The 9,461-nt window shown below is 46.2% G+C and overlaps 1 protein-coding gene across 5 annotated transcripts in view; it reads right to left on the bottom strand.

Annotated features, from left to right (window-relative positions):
• The window catches only part of VGLL4 (vestigial like family member 4), a 211,920-nt gene that overhangs the window by 193,706 nt on the left and 8,753 nt on the right, over window positions 1-9,461 (bottom strand). Inside the window, exon 1 of one of the 5 annotated variants that reach the window (XM_077116550.1) lies at window positions 5,179-5,265. The exons of 2 other annotated variants lie outside the window; for them this stretch is intronic. The gene's annotated coding sequence lies outside the window, so the exon portion shown is untranslated. Of the gene's footprint in view, window positions 1-1,804; window positions 1,886-2,982; window positions 3,325-5,178; window positions 5,266-9,461 lie in introns of those variants that run through there. 2 more of the 5 variants (XM_077116547.1, XM_077116549.1) reach the window with 2 other exon arrangements.

The raw sequence follows: 9,461 nt of genomic DNA, 5'->3' as shown, positions 1-9,461 counted from the left end.
TTATCACACAGAACATTTCAAAGTGAAAATTCTAGCTTCATAATGTAAAGTGTTAAAATCTTAAGGTAAAGTGACAATTCTAAATCAGTTGGAGGTGTGTAGTTCTTCCAAATCATCACTGACTTTCATAAATGACATAACAGAAGATATTTTCAAAGCACATTATTCCCTGTAGTTCTTGAAGTTCTGTAATGTACTGGAACAGATATTATCACCCTCCTACAGAAGAAAGTAAAACTCGAAGGTTAAGTATAAGTAACTTTTTCTGGTCACAACCTTGTAATGTGCTAGAGGTAGAACTTGAATTCAAGTCTCCAGAAATAATAAGCCAGCACTGTTTTTAACCACAAAATTCACAGTTTTGGAATGTTGTCCATGGCTATTTATAGTAGAATTACTTCTTAACTGTATTGTGTTCTGGTCAACATAAAAATTAGTTTGCATTCCCTTCCAACTGGTAAGCAAAGGCAGGCTGCCCAGACGTGTGGGGGATAAAAAAAAAAAACGGTGGCAGGGAAAATTAGCCAGGGATTAAAATTTTGCCAAATCTAAACAACAACTGGAGAGGTCTGCATCATTTCCACAGTGGTGGGGTGACTCTTCAGCCAGATGTAAGAGGAAGCGTACAGGAGAGAAATAAAAGGAAGAAAAAAACGCTTGAATATAAGACGATGAACTTGTGAGGAAAGGATTTCTAAACCCATTATTTAGAATTAGAGTACTGAGATTTAGAAATGTTAAATAACTTGTCCCAAGATCACTCTCCAAGTACAGCCTCAATGTAGCAGAAAGCAGAGCTGTACACCCCCTTCCACCCCTGAGCAGGCTCTCCCAGAGCTGCAAGCCAGGAACAATGAACATCACGCGTCTGTAGTCTAGAGACTTGACCTACCAGTCAAAGTTTGGTATGCTAAAATTGTGTGCAAAACTCGCCTTCTAATCCTAATAGGAAAATTAACATTTACTGCTTTTGTCTTCCAATGTTCGGACGAAAGAAATGTGAGACTTTCTAGTCAAGACAGGGCTTGGGTTTAGAGAGTGATAGAAAACTCAACCAATTGGGAGAGAGCACCTCTCAAAAAGAGGGGGCTGCTGATAACTACAAGAGCCTCTTCCCCCTCCCGCCGCCCGCAAAGCTGCTGGTTCTCATTAACCACAGAGAAGGAAATACAACCAGCAAATATACAGCACCAAGGATCAAAGTGAAACCGAGTTTTTAAAAAAACTCGCTTAACAGGCGATCACATGCCAGGAAAGCACATAAAGACTGACTTAATAGCCCCAGCAAGTATTGTCATCCTAACCTAAGACATTTAAATGTTTTCAGTGTGATGAAGGAAGGGAGACTGCCTTTTTTGTTTGTTTGTTTTGGTTAAAGACTTCTGTTTTCCAGCTAGGCCTGGTCACGGTGCAGGAAGAGTGCGCTGTCTTCTTTCATAGAGGGGGCAGGAAATAAATGACGAGGAAGGCGACCCTGTTCCAGCTGTCCATTCTCATTCCCTTTCCCACAGCCCCGCAGTGCAGTCTTCCCTGGCCACTGACCAGGACCTCTGCAGGCCCCACACCTCCGATTCCCAGGTAACCCCCTCTTGGGACCCCTCCAGGGGCCAGACCGCGCCCTCCCGCACTCCAGGGACTTCAGTTCACACCCGGCTCCTCCTAACTACCCTCCCTCCAGGAGGGTGCCCCTCGTCCTGGCTCCACGTCACCCCCACCCTTGGGTTTCCCGCAGGCCCGGCCCTCGCCTAAGCACCGGGGTCCCCGGCACCGTCCTGCCCGCTCCGCCCGGCTCTCCCGCACTCACCCCGGGGCGGCTCCGGGAGCGCGGACCTCCGGCCAGCCGGGCCCCACGGGGGGCAAGGGCGGGACCGTGCCGGCTGGGGCCGGCCAGGCGCGCGGAGCCCGACGCGCGGGGCGCACTCCCGGAGGCGCGCTCCCGCACTGAGTCTCCCGTCACGCACTCGCACACTCAGGCGGCGCGCGCTGGGCCGGCTCGGCGGCGGACGCGAGCGCGGGAGCGCAAGGAATCCCTGGAATGAGGTGCCGCCCGCCTGCCAGCCTGCCCGCTCGCCCGCTCGCTCTCCGGCGGCCTCGGCCAGGCCCGCCCCGCCCCGCCCCGCCCGTCTCTGGGCACGCCCCCCGGGCACGCCCCTTGCACCAACCAGGTGGGGCGGAGCCCAGGTGAGCCCCGAGGGAGGCCGGGGGCGGGGTCTGGCCGCGGCCGGGCGAGGCTCCTCTACCCTCCCCAGCCGCGCGCCCGGCGTCACCTCGCACCTACCTGGCCCGAGTGGGCGCGCGGAAACAGCCCGTTCCAGGAGGGCCCGGGGCTTCCAAGTGACCCATCAGACAAGGGGCCAGCCCGGAGGGGACGCGTGGACCCACCGCAGTCTAGTGTACCTGGCACCTCCCACACCTCCAGACCTAACGCGCAGCCGGTGCGAACCATCTTCAGAGCACACGCACAAACGCAGACCCACATTTCCCGCACGTTCGGGTGCGGGCTAGGGGCTATGCACGCTCCCCACATGCACCCAGTGGACACAACACGTGTGGCGCCGACGTTCACGGGCCAGTCATACCCGGTACCCACCGGACCTGCAGCCCCGTCACCGCCGCGCGCAGCCTGCCAACCGCCGGGGGCGCTCAAGGCAGAGCCGCACCACCTCCACTGCCCTTCGCTTCAGACCCGCGCGGGTCCTGGCCTCACACACATACACACACACACACACACCCCTGCTCGCGAAGCAACTGGCCACACACACACACCTGCTCGCGAAGCAACCTGAGCAAGGGCGTGCAAAACCCATAGGCGCCCAGGGTTCACACCCGCGCTCACCCCGGAATGCGGCACACCACTGGCACCTCTCGGCTCCCTGGTCTCCACGCTCCGCCGGGCGCCAACCGGGGGCACTGCCTCACCCTGTAGTCACCCCCACACACGCCCCAGCCACACTGCCCAGACAGGCCGGCGGCCACAAGTACCTGCAGGTACAGGTCGCGCTTGCTTGGGGAGGTGTGCGCTCAGGTGCCTCGGCGATCAGAACGGCCTGTGCGGTCCCGGGCGCTCCGACGCCGCTCGGCTTCCTCCCATTACAGCATTTTACACTCCACCGCTCTACTCCGCGCGCGCACACGCGCACGCTCACACGCCAGGCACCCCGCGGCTTCTTTTCTTCCCCCACCCTCGGCTCGGAGGAGGAAGTCCCAGTAAATCAAAACAGTTGGAAGGGAGCGAGCAAAGGCGGAGGAGGGACGAGGTGGAAGGAGTTCTCGTCAGCCGCTCACACACCCGTGTTTGCTGGGTTTGGCAAACTCAAGTCCACAACCGGGGCTGCTCTGAAATGTGCGCGGGGAGGAGCAGAGCTGGAGGAGGTGAAACGTTTCTAATTGGTACATGCTCTTATTACAGCAGCGGAGCAGACATGTGATCAGGAAACGAAAAGGCCTGTCTTTAATATTTTCCTGTCATTCTCTGGAGATTTGGGGGTGGGGGTGGGGGAGAGTAGGGGGGTGGAGCCTGAGAGTCCCTTCCATCCCCGGCAGCCCTTGCCCCCATTGCTTTCTCCTGCTGCCACAATTAAGAAAACATTTGCTTAACATATCCAGCCTCTAACTTCATAAAATAAATAGTCAGAGACTGGACTTCCTCTGGTTTGCTTTAAATGGCATCATGTTGCTTGCCTTCTGGCTGTTCTCAAACCTCAGCAGTTATTAGGAGCCCCCTCTCTAAGGGCTTTCCCTGGGAGAGGGCTCTGCTGAGAGGGAATGATGATAACCATAAAAATACCAGCTTACATTAGTGCTAGGGGAAAAAAAAGCTTTCCTGTTTTCCCATTTATTACCTCATCCGATCATTTCAAGTCACAGCGCATTATCTTATCCCATTTGATCTGCACCCCAGTGAGGGACTGAGGACAGGTGTTAATCGTTCCGTTTTACAGGCAGATTAAAACGGTTTCCCTGAAACACACAGGGGTGTTGCCTGAACCAGAACGCACGTCTTCTGACCCCTTGTGGAATGCACTTTTCTTCAGGCCACACCAGGCCACTGCAGAGGGGCAACTGCGGTGACAGTGAGCCTCAACAGAACTGCCCCTTGGTTCCTGGACTCCAGATCAAAATTCAGAGATTAATTACATCCCCCAATCCTTTAGTTTCGACACCCCTCAACGTGAAAAAGTAGAATGGGGATTGCCCAAAGGTCCCTGTGTAGGGGATGGTGGATTCCTTCCACTCAAATAAGAAAGCAACTTAAACCCGGACCTTCTAATCCGGCCCACATCCCGCACCCCATCCCACCCCCCACCCCCGCCAAACAACATATGATAATGAGGACTCAATATACCTTCATCTGTGATTGGTCAGGTATGAGGTTTACTTGCTTGGTCCTCTCCAAGGGCAGCTAAACACACAAATGAAGGACTCAGCATACCTTCATCTGTGGTTGGTCAAAGACAGATGAATAATTATGATAATAATGTGTAGAAAACTCATTTTTTAATTGGCTAGTTTCCGAGATTAGATTTTAACTCCGAAGTAGCCAGCCAATGGCGAACCGCGGGAGGAATTCCTTTGTGTGAGGGACTAAAACAGAAGGAGCCTGCGGCTGCCAGGCTTTGCACTCGCTCGCTGCTTGTTCCTGTGAGTTCCCTTTCTCGTGAGAAAGAAATAAAAGAGCTTCTGCCACACTGCGTGAGCATCCGAAGAACTAACTTGAGCTGGTTAACACTGAGCTAGCCACGCTAAGCCGGTAACACCGAGCAGGAGGCGCTGCTCCTGCAACGCTGCTCCGGCAACGCTGCTCCACACACCTACATTTTGGGAGAAGGAGTCTGGAGCTGCTCCATACACCTACATATCAAAGGAGAAGGAGGAGGTATAACAGAAAAAGTAGGATGTAACAAACAAGTATGGCTGCTGAATCACTATATTGATATTCCTTCTAGCGTCCAGTGTTTTGGAGCAGCTAGAAGGAAAAAATGGGAGATGGTGAAATGGTAGCCCATGACAAACTCCGGGACCTATCCTATAACTACTTGTTGAAGTGTGCTTTAAAATTTATTGCCTTTTCCTTTCTTTACTTTGCATGGTGTTAAATTTTATACATACACACCAAAAAAAAAAAAACAAAAAACGTAAAAAATTCATAGATTGAAATTGTGAAGGCCCAAAACTTACCAAGATATTTTCCTTAGACTCCGTTTTAGTTCATCATTGGCCTCAGATGGGACCAGAGAAATCCTCGAAACAGATCAGAAATAGGAGGTTTTCTTCCTGCCAAATTAGGACAGGGAATGCTGAAAGAGTAAGGACTGCTTGGTCAGATTCCAGGAAGCGTGGCAAGGCAGAAAAAAGGGCTTTAGATTCAGACAGACCTGGATTTGTCTTTTAGTTATAGGACATTGGGCAGTTATCAAGCCTCAGTTTTCTCATCTGTAAAACAGTGATACTAATTCTTACTTTGAAGAACCCTTGTAGAGATTGGGGCCTATGCAGAGGTCTTCAATGAATATTCACATCTCCCTCTTTCTCTCTTCCTGCCTTAAATTCAGCATGTAAATCCAATAACTGCTGCTTTAAATCCCGTACCGTTGGTGCATATTATACAAAGACACCAATCCCGTTCTTGGAGGAATAGGAAAATGAATTTGCCCAGATAATGCAAATGAATAATGATAACAATAATTATACAACTGCATGATTATTAGACAACTGTAGGGCTCACAAAGTGTTCCCACTTCACGTTATCTCATTTGATCTTTACAGCAACTCAGTCATCTGTATGTGGCTAAATGATTTCCATTTGGGGTCAGTCGGAGGTCCTAGAGCTGCCTCTTTAATTTCCATCGCTGCTCAGAGCAAACTTCATTCTGGAGATCAATCATGGGAACACAGGCCTCTGTCTCGTGGATGTGACAAGTCTTTGACCTTTGCAAGGATTAATCTCACTATTACCCTGACGTCAGCATTAGTGTGATTTAGTTCGACTGTTTTATTTGTGAGGAAGAGACAGACACTGTAGTTAACTAAGAAGAAGGGGGGTTGCTCTGAAGATGTAGGTAGACTAGAACTGAAAATAGAACCTATCAGGACACAATAGAATGTTAGCATAATGGAATATTATACGACAGTCTAAACAAATAACCTATAGCAGTCTGTAATATTGTAGACGAATTGTCACAACGGTAAGTGGAAAAAGCTTCATAAGATTACATACAGCATAAGACCGTTATTTATAATGTGAAAAATAAAATAATAATTTTAGGAGTACATATACCTGCAATAAAAATACAGAAAAATGGGGTAGGGGAATGCCGACCTGAGGATGTAGGCTAATGGCAAGAGAAGGTCTGGGATTAGATGGAAGGGAGCCATTTGGTTAGATATAGGTTATTTGTTGAGGTCCTAGCTTTTAGGTGGTGGGTTCACAGGTTGGTGATTAAAAATAACTATTTAGAAATTAAAGAGGACCTATAAGTACTAGAGAGAATGCAGAGACAGTGATGAACCTATTCACAGTTGGTAGGGAAATGAGATGGGCAGCCCCTTGGAGGGCAGTGTGGTGGCTCCACAGGAGGCCAGGGGTGGGTTAGCATAAGATCCTGAAACCGGGCTCAGCGTATACTGGGAGAAACTGAGTGTGGGGACACAAATAGACATTTGCACCCTGGTATTTCTGGCGGCAGTGTTAGTGATCAGCAATGACTGAAGGTGGCCTAAGGGGACAGCGACTGAGGAATGGAAGGGGAACTGTGGTGTATACACACAATGGACTACTGAGTGGCCACAAGAAGGAATGAAGTTGTGAGGCATGCAACTAGATGAAAGAACCTTAACAGCTGTGTGTTGAATGAAATGTCAGGAATGAAAAGACAAATATTGGGGCGGGCAATGATGGCTCAGTGGCAGAATTCTCGCCTGCAATGCCAGAGACCCAGGTTCAATTCCCGGAGCCTACCCATGCAATAAATAAACAAATAAATAAAGACAAATATCATACCTCAATCCTATGGACTAACTATAATATAAAAATTTGTTGAACTAAAGTCAAGAGCATGGGTTATCAGGTTGGGATTTATTGTAAAGGGTCTTAGATTGTAATCTAAGGGATTGTAATCCCTTTTTAATTTATGATGTATTGGAGAGGCTGGAGGGAAGTACCTGAAACTATAGAGCTGTGTTCTAGTAGCCTTGTTTCTTGAAGATGATTGTATAATGATATAGCTTTTACATTGTGACTGTGTGCTTGTGAAAACCTTGTGTCTGATGCTCCTTTTAGTTAGGGCATGATAGATGAGTGAAAAATATGGATAGGGCAGGCCACGGTGGCACAGTGGCAGAGTTCTTACCTGCCATGCCGGAGACCCGGGTTCGATTCCTGGTGCCTGTCCATGGTGGAGGGGGTGAATATGGATAAAAAAGTAAACAAATAATAGGGGGAACAAAGTTTGAAATAAATTGGATAGCTGGAAATGCTAGTGGCCGATGAGAGGAAGGGATGAGGAGTATGGTATGAGTTTTTTCTTTTTTCTTTTTGTTTCTTTTTCTGGAGTTATGCAAATGTCCAAAGGAATGATCATGATGATGAATACACAACTATGTGATGACATTGTGAGTCACTGATTTTATACCGTGTATGGTATGTTTGTATGTTAAGAATGTTTGTATGCTTGTATATTGTTTTGTCAATAAAAAAATAAATTTTTTAATGGTAAAGCTAAAAAAATAAAGAGGACCTAAATAAATGAAAAGATATTCTGTGTTCATGGCTTAGGAGATAGTATTGTTAAGATATCAATACAATTCAATGTGATTTACAGATTCAACACAATCCCAATAAAAATCCCAGCAGCCTTCTTTTACAGAAATGGAAAAGCCGAGCTTCAAATTTACATGAGATGGCAAGGAGCCCCAGACAGCAAAAACCACTTTGAAAAAGTACAACAAAATTGGAGGTCTCACACTTCCTGAATTCAAAACTTACTACAAAGCCACAGTAATCCAAACAGTGTGGTACTGATGTAAAGATAGATATATAGATGAATGGAATTGAATCAAGAGTTCAGAAATGAAAACACAACTCTGTGGCCAACTGATTTAAACAAGGGCGTCAAGTACCTTAAATGGGAAAAGAATAATCTTGTCAACAAATGGTCCTGAGAAAATTGGATATCCACACGCAAAAGAATGAGGTTATACCCCTTCCTTACACCACATATAAAAAATTCCCTCAAAATGGATCGAGGACCTAAACATAAGAACTAAAACCATAAAACTTTTAGAAGAAAACATCGGGGAAAATATTCATGACCTTGGATTTGGCAATAATTTCTTAAATATGCCAAAAGTATGAGCAACAAAAGAAAAAAACAGATTAAATGGACTTCATCAAAGTTAAAAAGTTTTAAACATCAGGGCAGGCCATGGTGGTTCAGCAGGCACCTGCCATGCCAGGGACTCGGGTTCAATTCCCAGTGCCCACCCATGCAAAAAAAAAAAATTAAGCATTCAAGGACATTTATCAAGAAAGTGAAAAGACAACTTACAGAACAGGAGAAAATATTTGGAAACCTTATCTCTGAGAAGGGTGTAATATCCACAATATGCAAAGAACTCCTATGACTGAACAACAAAAAGACAAACAACCCAATTTAAAAATGAACAAAGGTATTTCATAGTTGCTTTTTAAAGAACTTCTGCTGAATTGTAATCATCTCATTTCATGAAAACCTCTTTACAACTTCTTAATCAATTGTTAATTTATAAGAACTTACATCATTAAGGTCATTAAATTATGCTATTAGCTGTGGACTATTAAAAAGAATGCTAATAATTTAAACTCACTCCCTGATCCTGAAAGAAAAGCTGATATTGTGTTCCATTTTTTGATATCTGAGTTCTTGCCTTATTAAAAGGCTGGACAGCCATCTCTTCTAGGTTCCTTTAATTTTTTTTAATTGTTAAATTTTCCTGTGTAAAAATATATCTATTGACTTGGAAAAAACTTTAATTTCAGTGAAAAAGTCACCTCCTTCCCTCAAAAAAAAAGGACAAAGTACTTGAATAGAAATTTCTCTAAAGAATATAGACAAATGGCCAGTAAACACATGAAAATATGCTCTGTATCATTAGAAATTAGGCAAATGCGTATCAAAACCAGAGTGAGCTACCATTTCACACCCACTAAGATGGCTACTATCAAAAATAAAAACAAAAAAGAAATGTTTACAAGGATGCAGATAAACAGAAACCCTTGCGCATTGTTGGAAGGAACATAAATGGTGCAACCACTGTGGGAAAGAGTTTGAGGCGTCCTCAGAAAGTTAAACATAGAACTACCATATGACTCTGCAATTTAGCCAAATGGTGGAAGCAACCCAAAAGTCCATGAGCAGGTGAATGAATAAACAAAATCCGGTATATACATACAATGGAATATTATTCAACTGTCCAAAGTTTGA

This window comes from Tamandua tetradactyla, chromosome 9 (assembly GCF_023851605.1).
Source record: "Tamandua tetradactyla isolate mTamTet1 chromosome 9, mTamTet1.pri, whole genome shotgun sequence".
Taxonomy (NCBI): Eukaryota; Metazoa; Chordata; class Mammalia; order Pilosa; family Myrmecophagidae; genus Tamandua; species Tamandua tetradactyla.
This window is presented reverse-complemented; position numbering and strand designations above follow the sequence as displayed.